Here is a 13107-nt window from a genome sequence, read left to right on the forward strand (position 1 = left end):
ACTTTTTATATATTTATATATTTTGACTTCTGAAAGGTGTACCACAGGGGTCAGTCCTTGGACCACTTTTATTTATTTTAGATATTAATAATCTTGGGATAATATCGCACATTCAAATTTTCATTGATATGTCAACAACATGGTGATTTACTCCTCTGCATAAATGCTGAATTAGGCTTTGAGACATCTTCATTAACAACATTTTGTCGAAATTTTGCACACAAAAATGTCCATTGTTAATAGTGTAGCAATGGACAAAGCACCGCTTATACTGAGGTCTCTTTCAAACCATGCAGCTTTCTGTAAACCAACACTGTGAATTTGCATTGTCATCTTGAATCCGATGTGAAATTTCAGTTCGCAAGGATTCCTATTGAAAAGATTGGATTTCACCCACCAAATTTGGCCAAGCAACAGTAAATGTGATATTTATTGCTATTTTGTCAAATTCGGGTAAAATCCAGTCATTATAATATGAAACGTTTGCCCCAGATTTTGAATTGGGCTTTTCCACACAAATTTGCAACATTGATCTACAGAAAGCTGCTTGATTTGAAAGTGCTTCACACCTCATTATACTATTGACAATGGACCTTTTTGTCTCTAATGTGACTGCATTTTTTAGTATACATAGTGGTAAGTAAAGATTAGTAAAATCTTAATTTGATAAGTAGTGATGAATTTGATTATTTTTAGCTTCAGTAATGTACTGTATACATTTTTCATGATTAAGACTAAACACTTGGTAAAGCAATGACTGTCATAAAGCTATCATTTCTAATCAGGTACTGAATATTGTACTCATGAAAAGGTGTCTTATAGCCAATTGAATCGCCTAAAAAATGAGTTGAAAATGTTGAAATGATCAGCATTATTCCAAAAAAGAATCCCAAGAGTTCCTTTAAGCATTTCTGCTTCATTCCGCACAATAATTTACTTAAAGTAATTCACTCCGAACACTTGTCTTCTCATGAATTATGCTCTGACATTTTTTGCCTCTCCAACTTTTTAAAAAATGATTTTGCCTGCTATTTTTAGAGGCACCTCATTAATGTTAGATTGAAACCAAGTTCTGCCATCTTTTCAAACCAAACCAAGTGAATGACAAATGAAACATGGATTTAGAGGGAGGAATGTTATATAGCTGTCTGCCTGTTTTCGCTAATGAGCTTTGCCTGTTTCCTTTATGTTGCTCAGCTACAGACTAACACGAGCACCAGCAGCATATTCCAGAACTGTGGAATTACCTTTAGTCTACAAAGCTGACAAAAGCACAGTCCTTTGCGGAAAATCTCTAGCGACAGCTGCGACATCTTGCTATTGCATTAATCTGAATGAACATTTGCAATATTAAAACCATCATCCCACCACTTGACATTGACCCAATTAATCAAATCTTCGGGCAGCAGAAAACTCAAAATAGCTCATAAAAAATTAGCTGAACATCCTAAATAGAGCAACATAAGCCAATTTTCCCATGACATTTTTAATGCAACTATAGAAAAACTGGGTTTTTCCATTCAAATAAAGTGGCGACCTTCATGTGAATGGTGACCACAAATTTTGCCTAAATCTAGGTGGCCCTGTCTAAACGGATAAGATTGATGTTGAGTCCTAGCAAAGATTTGGAGGGAGACTGTGTCGATGTCCCTCTTGGGTCCATCATCACCCTTAATGATGGGAGGTCTCTGGCTTGTCCTGGTAACTTTACAGCAATTGCCCACTGTATGGCTCCCGCCTCTGTTATGGTTACTGCCGGAATAAAGCAAAGTGGTAAAATCATTACAGCTGTCCTGATGAAGTGCTCACTGCGACTCTATTCAATGACATCCCAGGTGTTCAATTGGGCCTCGTAGAAGCTTCATTTCAGAGTGATTTGGTTTGATGAAGATATGTGGTAAAGTAAATGTATCAGTAGGGGGTGAGCGGTTGTCAACACATGGGATAAAATGTTTTTTGAGTTTTTAAAGCTGAAATGTCAATTTGAAAAAAAATAAAATCATACATTGTGACTTTCATAATAATAAAATAGCTGACATGTTGTAATAATAATAATAATAATAATGAAATATTCATACATCACTGTTGTTGGATTAGATGTCTTTAATGCTGATTTAACTATAAGAACTGTGATTACGTTTACGTAAATTTTATGTAATACACTGTAAAAATATCAATATATTAATATTTTAATATTTATATTTATAAATATTAATGGACAATAGGAAAATATTAGATAAAACTTTACAACAGGTTCCACTTGCTAACATTAGTATTAGTTAACATTAACTAACAATGCAAAAAAAAATCAAAAATCTAAAGCATTTCTTTATTTTAATGGTAGTTTTAAACTAAGATTCACTAAAATTAAAAGTCTCAACTGTTAGAACTAATAATTGAACAGTATTTTAACATATCGATAAATACTGTAACAAATGTACTGGTCATTGTTAGTTAATTTTAATTATGAATTATTGTTAACTAATAGAAAGTGTAAAAGTGATACCAAATAATAGAATAATAAGTACGTCAAAAAAAACTCAATAGTTCACCATTACAGAAACATAATAGCAATGACAATTTGCAGAGAAAAGGTACTAAACTGTTGAAAATAGTGTCACACTGTAAAAGAAAAATCAAGGAAATCTCCTAAAATTGCATTTTAATTTTCTTTATTCAAAAAAAAAAACAATTTCTTATTTTGTAGATTTTGGGTGGAGATATGATCCAGACGTACTCATAGCCACCACACAGTACTGTTGGTTGTTGGGTGCTAATAGGTAGCGTCTGATTAGTTCTGTTTTCCAGCTCTTGCTATCGGTTCACTGTTCTCCAGCTCTTTGTAGTTGGCTGAGGTAGTGGCAACCCCCCCATGGCAGGACGCTGACATCAGTCTGTTGGGTGCTAATAGGTAGCGTCTGATTAGTTCTGTTTTCCAGCTCTTGCTATCGGTTCACTGTTCTCCAGCTCTTTGTAGTTGGCTGAGGTAGTGGCAACCCCGCATGGCAGGACACTGACATCAGTCTGTCTGGGGGGGCGCTGACTCATTCTGACATCATGCTGCTCTTACATCCGCCTGATGGCAACCATATCGCTGCTTCCACCTGATTGCTTTCTTCTTCTGCTCAGGCTCCATCTGTCAGCAATCATCTGCTTCACAGCCCAACTTGGCCTTTTGTTCACCAATTGGCCCCACATGCCAGCAATCATCCGATCAGCATCCACACATCAAGTCCATCTCTGTTTGTTTCCCGCGATGCTAATCACCTGTTTACGTGTCCAAGCTCCACGTCCATGACACGCTGTCCCTGCTTACCCAAACTTCAAAAGAGCAAACACTGGACTTCACTCATATAAGGCCTGAAAGATACTCTACGCACACAATTCAATTCAAACGCACAAGTATGAGAAAACTAAACTATTTAAGTTACTACTAAAGCGGTGATTTCGTATGAATTTGTACCATGTGATACGTACGAAAACATTTGATTTTTAGAAAAAAGCAAGCGTAAAGGTCCATCCCTAAACCTAACCATCAGTGGTGTGTGAACAGATTGTATAAAATCATATGAATGAGATCGTATAAAAATCACTGATTCGCCAAAACGTAACATAGTTACAAATTTTATGTAGTGATGGGCTATTTCGAAACACTGCTTCTTGAAGCTTCGAAACAATTACAAATATTTTGTTTTAAATGAGTGGTTCAGAGCTTATGGTTTCCCGTTTCCACCACTGAATTAAAAATAAAAAGAGGTATTTGCGACTTTTTATCTTTTTTTCCCCCTCACAATTGTGAGTTTACATCTCGCAATTCTTTTTTCTCAGAATTGTGTGATATAAACTTGCAATTTGCAAAAAAATGAAGTCAGAATTGTGAGATGCAAACTTGTAATTCTGACTTTTTTCGCGCAATTGTGAGCTAAAAAGTGCAATTATGAGCGGAAAAAAAGACTGGTATTTTCTTACGATTGTGAGTTTATATGTCACACTTTATAACTCACAATTCCGTGTTACAAGCTCAGAATTGCGAGATATGAACTCACAATTCTGAGAAAAGAATAATTGTGAGATATAAACTCATCAGAATTGTACGAAAAAAAAAAGAATCGCACAATACTTGCAAGTCAGAACGAGTCAGAACTGTAACATAAAAAGTCACAATTACCTTATTTTTTTAATTTATTTTATTCCCATTTTTTATTTAGTGGAGGAAATGGACTTTCATGGGAGCTTGTGTCAAACTCTCCAAGTCAAGTCATTTTAAATGAGGCTTTGTTGGGTCATACTGTTTTCAACCTTGGTTTCGAAATATTTTGTGATTCGCCGCTTGATGATGAAAACCCAATGAAAAAATGTCCAATGGCTTTAACAGATCTCAGGACATTTTTATAATGTAGGTTTATTTTTAATTAGTGTAATGAATTTTAATACTTATGTGTGTATAATACAAAAAGGAGAGTATTTGGTTGCTTCAAAAGGGACTTAGTTTGCCAAACCCTGCCCAACAACATACAAAAAAAAAGCACTATACAAGAACATACATTTTACAAAACCATCATATTTAATGGTATGTAATTACTTTTAGGTCACATAAAAAAAATTACATGAAAACACTTGCAGTTGGTTTGTAAACTGTGTCATTCTCCATATTTTTAATTGAATTTACACCGTGGTTCAATTGATTCAGGGTTTCAAAAAGATTTTTTCCCCCCCATCACTACTTTCAGGTCAACTATTGTGATGAAAGAGCAATAATTTGATGTGAGTCCTACTAAGGAAGTTTTTGACATGTTTATTGCTAGTGATCTGTGTTATAACACATTTATAACACATTTGTAACATGTTTATAATACCCTATCTTGTCAAGGACTTTTCTTTTCATGAGGAATCATTTCTTAAGCCAGTTATAGTTAAGGTGTGATCACATTAGTGAAATTTCTCGAGCGGAAAAAATGTCAATAATCTAGTGATGAATTTGTGTGGATTGCTGTTAAAAATGAGAATTTCTTCAATGAAAATCTGAAGATAAACGATCGATAGTGTAGAGATGTATGACACTACTTTCAGGTCAACTATTGTGATGAAAGGACAATAATTTGATGTGAGTCCTACTAGTTTTTGACATGTTTATTGCTAGTGATCTGTGTTATAACACATTTATAACACATTTGTAACATGTTTATAATACCCTATCTTGTCAAGGACTTTTCTTTTCATGAGGAATCATTTCTTAAGCCAGTTATAGTTAAGGTGTGATCACATTAGTGAAATTTCTCGAGCGGAAAAAATGTCAATAATCTAGTGATGAATTTGTGTGGATTGCTGTTAAAAATGAGAATTTCTTCAATGAAAATCTGAAGATAAACGATCGATAGTGTAGAGATGTATGAAGCACAACTCACTCAGAAGTCACTTTCAATACAAGCAGGTTTCTGCTTGCCATCGTTGTGAATTTGCATGAGCAACTGAACCCGATGCAAAATCTGCATGAGGGGAATCTTTCAGCCTCATGCGAAATTCCTGATTGTGTGGATTCCTGTTAAAAATATAGATTAGGCCTACGGAAATTCACAATACATGTGTTATTAAAGACATATAGCTTAAAAATATCACATTTTGATTCATTGTCTATCTGCATATAACACACATGCCAGTTTCAGAGGTCCAGGCATTAACTTCTAATAAAACATATGTTTAACCAACTGTACTAAGTTGTTCATTTTCCCACATCTTATAACAATAAATCATTTTTTCTTTACTCGTAAGAACAGAACAGTCGCCGCAATGCCAAACAAGTAAAGCCCGAAATAATGAGGGAAGTATATTCATAAAAGTTGCATTCCATCTGGGAGTGCTTTAGCAAGACGACGCATCAACAAGCTTTCTTTCCAGCACTGAGCAAAGAAACAAAACAAAACAAGTGTTTGGGCAGGACTCCAGGATAACTGGGAAACACCATCATAAACAGCTGCCCTTGAGAAACTCCAATGGAAAATCACACAGTGTTGGAAAACTTGTGGAGGACACCCCTTTAATGTGAAGCTGCTTCTTGTGCCAGTTCATTGTTAAAACCCTGACCAGAAACCTACTATTTTTACAGGTACAATGGTATTCATTTTTAAGATAAACTGTACCCTGAAAGAAACATGTGATGAGGACGTAATTAAGCTTTATTCAAAATATGACAGATTCAACTCAAATAATTTGGTCAATTAATTATAACAGCCATCACTGAATCACTGAACAGTGGCATCTGGCACAGTAGAGCTACACTGCTATGCATTTGACTTTATCATGGCTATAACGTGCAAATATCTGTAAATTCAGTTACTGAGGTTAACAGCTAATAATGCATGCGAATCTAAAACTTTTGCTACATTATATGCTCAAAACCTGTCAAATTATTCTCAAAAATCTACAATAAGCCACTTAATGACTAACTGTTGTAACCATTTTGTAGTTGCTAAAAAAACTAAATGTGTAATTTCTAGTAATTTCTACAGGTTACGACAAATGTAATTGTCAAACTCTCTCCTATTGGTCAGGCAAACAAATAGTCCCGCCCTAATCTCATGGCATTGGTTAAATCAGCGTTGCTGTGTAAAAAGTACTTAAAGACTAATTGAAATTATTTTACATCATCAGAACATGGTGCAATCACCAGTGTTGGGGGTAATATATTACAAGTAACGCGAGTTACGTAATCAGATTACTTTTTTCAAGTAACTAGTAAAGTAACGCATTACTTTCCATAAAAAGTAACTAAGTAACGTAATTAGTTACTTTTTTATGGAGTAATGCAATATTGTAATGCATTACTTTTAAAAGTAATGCATTACAATATTGCATTACTCCATAAAAAAGTAACTAAGTAACGTAATTAGTTACTTTTTTATGGAGTAATGCAATATTGTAATGCATTACTTTTAAAAGTAATGCATTACAATATTGCATTACTCCATAAAAAAGTAACTAAGTAACGTAATTAGTTACTTTTTTATGGAGTAATGCAATATTGTAATGCATTACTTTTAAAAGTAACTTTCCCCAACACTGGCAATCACACAATCTGATAAAAGGTCTTAGAGGACGTTTTTAAGAGAATATAGTTATTTTTCCATCAAAAATACAAAATGGTGGAAAATTTGGCTCACATGTCATACTAACAAGAAATTCGAGAGCTTTAGTTCCAACCACGTAAGTCTGCGAATGTTCAGTTGAACTATGGTATCGGAAAACACAGAGTCGTTGAACTTTGTTAGTAACGACAGAACTTGCGACCATATTTAGCTAACGATGCCAGGTCAGGATGCATACAAACTGAGCAAGGTTTTTGCCGCCACTCTATCTATACACAAATAGAGTGGTGGAACTAGGACGTCACTTTGTAGGCAAAAACCTGGAAGCGAGTTAGCATTTTAGCACTTCCGGTTCCATCGTCCCAGAGTCAATGGGTTTTTTGAATGGGAGTTTGGTTAAATCCCCTAAAATAAGTTACGTGATTCACACAAGATCAAAAAACGTTTACGTTTTATTCTACGACATAAAACACACCAGTTACACCCCACTCGTGATTTCACGACGTAACACACCGAGCCAGTGTTTTCAAGAGTTGGGGAAAGTTACTTTTATGAACAATACTTCATCCCCGCTGACCCTCAACACTGGTGCTCCTCAGGGCTGCGTCCTCAGCCCACTCCTGTACTCCCTGTACACACATGACTGTGCAGCCACACACAGCTCCAACGTAATCGTCAAATTCGCTGACGACACAACGGTGATAGGCCTGCTGTGGTGATGTGACAATAAAAGTGACTTTGACTTTGACTTTTAAATGTAATGCGTTACAATATTGCATTACTCACTGGTAAGTAATTGCACTACTTAGTTACTTTTTATGGAAAGTAATGTGTTACTTTACTTTTACGTTATGTTTTCTTATCTGGGGTTGCTTGTTTGTTTTAATATAAAAAGTTTTATTTATATAGAACTGTTACTTATTTGCAACTTATTTGTAAAAGTAACTGAGATATTTTTCTTGTAAATTAAAAAGTAATACGTTACTTTACTAGTTACTTAAAAAAAAGTAATCTGATTACTTAACTTGCGTTATTTATAATGCGTTGCCCTCAACACTGGTTTTTTCACTCTCGGAGTGAGATGTTTCCTGTATGGTTTCTTTGCAAAGTGACCCAGATGTCATTTGGCACAAATATCACTTATTTTTAGCTTCTGAAGCAGCGACCGCTTCAGGGCCCTCAGTGACACTGCAAAAGCGTCACAGAAACAGCTTTTCACCATTTGTCAAAAACTTTATATGCGACAGATTGACTGATTGCCATTGGTGACAAAGCATTAAAGGGAGAGTTCAGCCAAAAATAAACATTATGTTATCATTAACTCACCCTCATGCCATTTCAAATCCATAAGACTTTGGATACCATCGTAACACTAACCCGAGAGATTTCTGTCCCTCCAAGTCCATTTCACTAATTTTTAAACACACATCGTGTGTTAATTATTTTCTGGCTGTTTTTGCGGATCTATGAAATGAAACATTCTCCTTTGATGTTGAATTACTAATGCATGAAGCACATTTACAAAACATTGTTCTTTCCTTCACCTCTCATGTTGAATCACACATGGCAGACAGTAAAAAAGAGGCATGTTTAACCACGTTTGCATTACAAAACAAGACAGAAATATAATAGCTTGCACGTGTTCCAGGTCATTGTCCTCTTGCACTTTGTTTATTGGTTGTTTGGGGTTTTCCTAAAATGTTAATTTTGCCAAGCAACCCTCTTTTTCCATGTATAATAATGTTTTTGACATATTTTATAGTTGCTTTTTATAACCTAAGGATTTATCTTCTCATATCAAAACCGAATAGGTCCAATATAATTTCCGTGGGGTTTTCCAAGGGTTCACCGCCAGTCAGTTACTGACCTCAGATTTACAACATATACACTGTATATGATTCCTCAATTAGAGTCACATTTAAGTACTACTTATTTAATGTCGGGGGAATAAAGATTTAATCATGACCTTGATGAACCTTCAGCCTTTGTGATAATGTGTGATCATGTGGACTTATGTGGACTATTGTGTGGCGGCAGTAACATTTCCAAAACAAGTTTTTAAGCAAATGTTGGAGAAGACTTGGACTTGCTAACACAACAGTTAATTAATTTTGTAAAATGTAAAAGTTTCTGAATTAATATGTATAAAACAAATTGTGCACATGGGCTGAAAAAGTGATTTAAATAAAACTAAATAAATAAAACTAACCAAATAAAATTAAATGTGCAAACACTTGTAGACTTTTCAGATTGTAAGTCTTAAAATTCTATATATAGGGGCAAATCCATATCACTGTAGTAAAAAATAAATAAATAAAAAAATCACCTATTTCAACTGAAAAGTTCGACTGACATTTCAGTTCGTGCCGTAAATTTTTAAGTATAATCAACTTGGTTGTGTATGTCATTTCAACTTAAATGATATTAAAACAACTTATTTCGAGTTAATGTAAAAATATAAGTTGCCTTGAATTACTGATCAATTTTTTTACAGAGTAATGGAGATTTTTGGTAAATAATATGTAAAATGAATGTTGTAATATAATTATTTAAATATAAATTTAACAAATATAATTATTGTATATATCTATTTAAATATTATTTCAAAAAAATCTGTAAAAAAATCATGTAAAAAAATAAATAAATAAATACAATTTTAAAGAATTTTTCTTCAAAATCACCCTAAATCATATAGAGACCACTTATCACCATACAATCCCAAATAGATAAACTCAAGTTCCCTTAATTATCATTAATTATCTTATTTCACTGAGAAATATGTTACATTATGAAAGTAAACAAAACAAAACAAAAAAATAATAATAAAATAACATTTAAAGAAAATTCTGAACACCATCTCGTGTAAAAGGGCGAATTTATAAAGATAGATTACCAAAATTTGGTTTACAGCACTTAATTATTTGCACTCTTCAATTCTCCAGAGCCATTGAGCAAAGTGAAAACCCACATTTGTGCACAATTACAATCCAGAGTAAGAGTCCAGCAATAGAGGGCAACTAGGAAAGAATGCTTTGTTAAATATTAATCACTGTTCTGTGCTTCTCCACTCACTGTGCTTTCCACCAAAACTGTGTTTTCCACCAAAAAAGGCTAAATAAATGAATAAATAAACAATTAAGGAACATCAGAACAAGACCATGCATTTAAGAGCCAAAATTTTGGAAGCGCGGGATATTTCCACAAGTGTTTTTCATAAAATTGCTCCGTGTGGAAGCAGTACATTTGGGGGGCCTCGAGTTTTCGCTGGATCGGTAGGACAGAAGGCAATAAAATCCAAGGGTACCCCTTAAATAGCACGAGAGGAGACTGTCATATGCTTTAAATCAGTGGCTTCTCAATCCAAAAATGGCACACAGGTCTTTTTTTTTTTTTCTTTTTTTGATGATCATAATTAATATATGTTAACAGATTTCGTCACCGTTTCAGGTCGCTACTTGATTTCCAATCTAAATTCTTGAGTCCTGAAGCAAAAGCGCTGGTTTAAATTTCCCGAAAATCAGGTGTCGATTAAGACAAGTATATTCATGACATCATACTCCGGAATACATTTTCAAATCCCACGTTCTTGAGAAACACGAGAACATTCCGATGACAATAAACGTATTGTGCAAATCAGTCTGAAAACTGGCGGGAACCGTTGAGATATGACATACGTAATCCGAAGAAGGTGGCACAACAGGGCGCCTACCTGGGCTTTAAGTGAAGGCAGATTGTAAGCTGACGAAAGGCTGTTTCAGAGGGGGTATGGAACAAATGACAAAGCCTGGTAATGCATGAAGATCTAGAAGATAGTCAGAGGCTTGGATCAAACAGCCATCACCTTAACGAGGTAAGCGTGATGGACGAAGCGACCTGCTCCTGGCTCTGCCGTTCTCCGTGTTCACGCTAATACGTGCTTTTCTCTCCCGAACGGTGAAAGTGAATTTGAATGATTCACTCATTCACGCTCTCGGTGAGCAATGGAAACTCTTGAATCAGTGCTAATTTTCCTATCAGCGTTAATTTCGGGCTCACCACCAACGGTGCACCTTCATTTGATGTTTTCGGGGCTAAGTGGCTCAACATGTCGTCCTATGGGCCGGACTCTGAAGTCACATCCTCACATGAATGAAAAACAGCCTTATGTTTTTTCTCCTTGGCATTTTTTCTCTCTCGCCGGGGGAAATGTGCATTGATATCCTGATACAAAGGAAAAGACTATTCATGTTGGCATATGGAAATTAAATAAGGTGGCACTGGCCAAAAACGGCTTGACTTGGTGGATTTGTACTTTTTTTATTTTTTGTTTCTGGACACATTTCAAGTAGGGTACAATGGTAGAAGCTCCATTACATAATTTTTGTTTTGTGTTGTGTTGTGTTGTGTTGTGCTGTTGTTGTGTTTTGTTGTGTTGTTTTGTGTTGTTGTTTTGTGTTGTTTTGTTGTGTTGTGTTGTGTTGTTGTTTTGTGTTGTGCTGTTGTTGTGTTGTTTTGTGTTGTTGTGTTGTTTTGTGTTGTGTTGTTGTTTTGTGTTGTGTTGTTGTGTTGTGTTGTGTTGTTGTTTTGTGTTGTGTTGTTGTTTTGTGTTGTTGTGTTCTGTTGTGTTGTTGTGTTGTGTTGTGTTGTCTTGTGTTGTGTTGTTTTGTTTTGTTTTTATCCCAAAGCATAGGATGATCCAAATAAATATCTACATAAATAATTTAGATTTATAAATAATGTTTTTGTATTTGTTTATATATACTAGAGTTTTCTTGGAGGTTTGTGAAAAACTGCAGAGAGTTTGTGAGTTGATGAAAAGCTAATAATTAATTATATTATAAAAATGTAAAAAAAAGTAGACTAAGTAAGTAAATAGATAGACAGATGATAGATAGATAGACTGACTGACTGATAGATAGATAGATAGATAGATAGATAGATAGATAGATAGATAGATGACTGATAGATAGATAGATAGATAGATATAGATAGATAGATAGATAGATAGATAGATAGACTGATGTTTACTTGCATGTAATGGGACCATTAACCAATATCAAAGAACATGTGAATGTGTTATAAAACTTTTGAAATATTAACCTACAATCTCATGGGGTACTTTAAGTAAATATTTTATGTCAAAAGGCTGCCAAAAATATTTGGGAATCCCTCATATACACAAGTAACAGAGTTAGTCAAAGAAAAATAAATAAATAAATAAATAAAAATACAAAAATAAAGATTATTTCAGAGATTATTATTACCTTTATATAAGCAACATTTAAAAAATTATTATATCTAAGATAAAATAGCCTCAAAATCAATATTTATACAGGAAATGACCTCAGTATTTTTGCATGCAATGACCTCATGGATCAGGATAGCGACAAACAGCTGTTCAGGAAGGTACTGAAGTGGCATTTGATGCTATTTAAGTGTTTTCGGAGGGAAAAAAAATGTCTAAAGTGTCCTTTACCCAGGGGGCCCTGTTGTATCTTACCTACTTGCGAGTCTGTTGTCCATTGAATTGCCTAATTCTCGTTACATGGGGAAAAAATAAATCAATACAATTCTGATTAAACTATTTTGTCTACACTTTTTTAAAATATATATATATTTTTAAATAAATCTCATTATCCTTAATTGTGACACTCTTACTGTAATGCTGGATGTTTTTGTAATGTGATTTAGTATTTATTTTTTTATTATTATTATTATTATTATTATTAATACCACTACATTCAGTATAAAACAATAGTAAGATTAAACCAAGTGAGATTCTGTGTCATTTCTCGAGTTTTCTCTTCACTGTGTTCTGTTATATGTTGATTATGCCTGTTTTGGTGCAGGCAAAGTGTTTATGGTAGCAGAGCCACTGGAACGGCTCTGAAACAGCTGAAGTGTTCAGACACCTGGACACTGTCACAGCGCCAGAGTTCTGGCTGGTTGAAAGCGGCAAATAAACACTTCTTCCATTCTAGTATAACCAGAAGCATACCTCATGCTGTGAGACAGATGCCATTCCAGCCAGTTCTTGATATCCAAA

At 34.5% G+C, this 13107-nt stretch overlaps 1 long non-coding RNA gene across 1 annotated transcript in view; it reads right to left on the reverse strand.

Moving 5' to 3' along the window:
- LOC107655270 (uncharacterized) overlaps positions 1 to 7928 on the reverse strand; it is a 14203-nt gene extending 6275 nt beyond the window's left edge. The window contains exon 1 of the long non-coding RNA XR_001630413.1: positions 7885 to 7928. This is a non-coding gene — a long non-coding RNA (uncharacterized LOC107655270). The remainder of the gene's footprint in view (positions 1 to 7884) is intronic.
- Between the last annotated feature and the right edge of the window lie 5179 nt (positions 7929 to 13107).

This window comes from Sinocyclocheilus anshuiensis, unplaced genomic scaffold (genome assembly GCF_001515605.1).
Source record: "Sinocyclocheilus anshuiensis isolate Anshui unplaced genomic scaffold, SAMN03320099.WGS_v1.1 scaffold988, whole genome shotgun sequence".
Classification (NCBI taxonomy): Eukaryota; Metazoa; Chordata; class Actinopteri; order Cypriniformes; family Cyprinidae; genus Sinocyclocheilus; species Sinocyclocheilus anshuiensis.